The following is a 4,016-nucleotide window of genomic DNA, read 5'->3' as shown; positions in this document are numbered from 1 at the left end:
GAGAGTGGTCTTAAAGCTCCATTTATTCAAGATTCATTATACGAAAGACATGTGAGTAAAATTAAACTGTAAAAAGTCGCAAAATATCTGGAACATTCTGATCAATAGATCTTTTAGCAAATGGAAAGATTTTGGATAAATTGTCAATATATTTCTATTTCGATGGGATGGTTTAGAAATAAAGGATAATTATCGCATACATATTATAAATTTCACGATTAAGATAATTTTTGACACTGAATAAGAGAGATGCTTTATATATGTATGTGTATATATATACAGTTTATATATATATATATATATATGTATATATATATATATATATATATATTTAAATATATAAACTGTATATATGTATATATATATATATATATATAGGCATATATATATATATATATATGTGTGTGTGTGTGTGTGTGTGTGTATTGTATATGTATGTATAAACACACACACACACACACACACACACATATATATATATATATATATATACACAAATACACATATCTATTTATACATATTCATATATGTGTATATATACTGAATAGGCTATATACATGTATATATATATATATATATATAGTGTATATATATATATATATATATGTATATATATATATATATATACATATATATATATGTATATATATATATATATATATATATGTATATATATATATATATATATATATTGCATTGCTGTATAGATACACAACAGTTAGTTAATAAGACGGGGGTCATTAAAAGTATATATATATTCATGATCATCGATATTATTTTCATTATTATGATTGTTATTTATTTAAAGTAGTAGTCGTCGTAGTAGTAATAATAACAGTAGCAAGAGTCTTTTGAAACAAGGCAATAAATCAACAGCTTTCTATTGCTCGTACGGGAAGAGAGAGAGAGAGAGAGAGAGAGAGAGAGAGAGAGAGAGAGAGAGAGACGGAAACTTGAAGGACGATTCCATTAGTATGATGAGCATTTACAAAGTTTGAGCAAATACAATTTAGTCTCCATTAAAACTTTGGCTTAGAATGGATGTTATTAAGGGAACTTTATTAATACACCCAGAAGACTCTTAGGCCTCTAAGAGTGGCTAAACTTTCATCACATCAAGTACTATTTGATTATGCAGATAATCATTTTGGTGTCTTCAGGTACTTACGACGTTCATTTTCTGCTGATTCGCCGTTGGAAAGAGATTATCTTGCCGTTCATTCTTATTAAGACTTCAAGGTTTAATGACTGTGCATCAATAGCATACACTGAGCCAGAGGGAATAGAGACAGTCTTAAGATTAAAATAATGTGAAATACACAGAAAGGTTCTTCCACTAACTTAGACAGAACAGAGAAAGCCTTAAGATTAAAACATTATGAAGTACTCAGAAAGGTGCGTCCACTAACTTAGACAGAACAGAGACATTCTTAAGATTAAAAGAATATGAAATACACAGAAAGTTTCTTCCACTAACTTAGACAGAACAGACACAGTCTTAAGATTAAAAGAGTATGAAATTCACCGAAAGGTTCTTTCACTAACTTAGACAGAACAGAGACAGTCTTAAGATTGAAAGAATATGGAATACACAGAAAGGTTCTTCCACTAACTTAGACAGAACTGAGACAGTCTTAAGATTAAAATAATATGAAATACACAGAAATGTGCTTCCACTAACTTAGACAGAACAGAGAAAGCCTTAAGATTAAAACATTATGAAGTACTCAGAAAGGTGCGTCCACTAACTTAGACAGAACAGAGACATTCTTAAGATTAAAAGAATATGAAATACACAGAAAGTTTCTTCCACTAACTTAGACAGAACAGAGACAGTCTTAAGATTAAAAGAGTATGAAATTCACCGAAAGGTTCTTTCACTAACTTAGACAGAACAGAGACAGTCTTAAGATTGAAAGAATATGGAATACACAGAAAGGTTCTTCCACTAACTTAGACAGAACTGAGACAGTCTTAAGATTAAAATAATATGAAATACACAGAAAGGTTCTTCCACTAACTTAGACAGAGCAGAGATAGTCTTCAGATTGAAAGAATATGAAGTACAATGAAAGGTTCTTACACTATCTTATATAGAACAGAGACAGTTTTAAGATTGAAAGAATATGAAGTACACAGAAATGTGCTTCCACTAATTTAGACAGAATAGAGGCAGTCATAAGATTAAAAGATTACGAAGTACTCAGAAAGGTGCTTCCAATAACTTTGACAGAACAGAGACAGTTTTAAGATCAAAAGATTAAGAAGTACTTGGAAAGGTTATTCAACTAACTTAACAAAAAATAGACAGTCTTAAGATTAAAAGATTATGAAGTACTTCCACTAGCTTAGACAAAACATAGACCGTCTTAATATTAAAAGATTACAAAGTCCTCAGAAAGGTGCTTCCACTAACTTTGACAGAACAGAGACAGTTTTAAGATCAAAAGTTTAAGAAGTGCTTAGAAAGGTTATTCAACTAACTTAGACAAAACAGAGACAGTCTTAAGATTAAAAGATTATGAAGTACTCAGATAGGTTCTTCCTCTAACTTAGACAGAACAGAGACAGTCTTAAGATTATAAGGTTATGAAGTCCTCAGAAAGGTGCTTTCACTAACTAAGAACAGAGACAGTCTTAAGATTTAAAGCTTATAAAGTACTCAGAAAGGTTCTTCCACTAACTTAGACAAAACATAGACAGTCTTAAGATTAGAAGAATACTAAGTACTCAGAAAGGTGCTTCCACTAACTTAGACAGTATAGAGGCAGTCCTAAGATTAAAAAATTATTAAGTAATTAAAAAGGTTATTCAACCAACTTACACAGAACAGAGACAGTCTTAAGATTAAAAGATTATGAAGTAGTCAGAAAGGTCCTTCCACTAGCTTAGACTGAACAGACACAGTCTTAAGATTAAAAGTTTATGAAGTACCCAGAAAGGATCATCAACTAACTTAGACAGAATATAGGCAGTCTTAAGGTTGAAAGATCATTAAGTACTTAGAAAGGTTATTCAACCAACTTAGACAGAACAGAGGCAGTCTTAAGATTAAAAGATTATGAAGTACTCAGGAAGGTGCTTCCACTGACTTAGACAGAACAGAGGCACTCTTAAGATTGAAGGATTATGAAGTACTCAGAAAGGTGCTTCCTTTAACTAAGACAGAACAGAGGCTGTCCTGAGATTAAAGGATTACGAAGTACTCAGAAAGGTCCTTCCTCTACCTTAGACAGAACAGAGGCAGTCTTAAGATTAAAAGATTATGAAGTACTGAGAAAGGTGCTTCCACGAACAGACAGAACAGAGACAGTCTTAAGATTATGAAGTACTCAAAAAGGTGCTTCCACTAACTTAGACAGAACAGAGACAGTCTTAATATTAAAAGATTATGAAGTACTCAGAAAGGATCTTCCACTAACTTAGAACAGAGACAGTCTTAAGATTAAACAAGTATGAAATACCCATCAAAAAGGTACTTAAACTAACTTTGAAAGCATAGAAAAGGCCTTACGCTTAAAATAGTATGAGGAACTCCATTAGAAAGGCAAAATAAAAGAAAAATTCTGGCATAGTAGGGAAGAAATTCAAAGTTATTTGTAGCCGTTACATTTAAACCAGTTATGATTTTTCATCTTACAATGACATCACTTGCTTCAATCCTCTATATAAAATTGTATATTCTCCATAAGTAGATAGATAGATGATAGATATATAAAATTTTAGCATTATATCAGCCGTAGATCTTCCACTTTCTTATTTCTCCCCACATTTTGCAAAGGCTTTTTGAATGTTGTTCTCCCTTTCGCTTGATAGGAATTGCCAATGAGTAAAATAGTTTTTCGGTGTTACATGGCCCTCATTAATTACAATTCCATACTATATAAATATATCAGTGTACGCAACTCCTTAAAAATAACGGCTAGATATTTAGATAGATATTCGCAAACACACAACCCCTCTCACCAGGGTATGGCTACTCTCTCTCCCATCCCAAGGGGTGGAGAGAGACCGAG

Source organism: Palaemon carinicauda, chromosome 12 (genome assembly GCF_036898095.1).
Source record: "Palaemon carinicauda isolate YSFRI2023 chromosome 12, ASM3689809v2, whole genome shotgun sequence".
Taxonomy (NCBI): domain Eukaryota; kingdom Metazoa; phylum Arthropoda; class Malacostraca; order Decapoda; family Palaemonidae; genus Palaemon; species Palaemon carinicauda.
The sequence above is the reverse complement of the archived record's forward strand: the minus strand, read 5'-3'. Positions refer to the sequence as shown.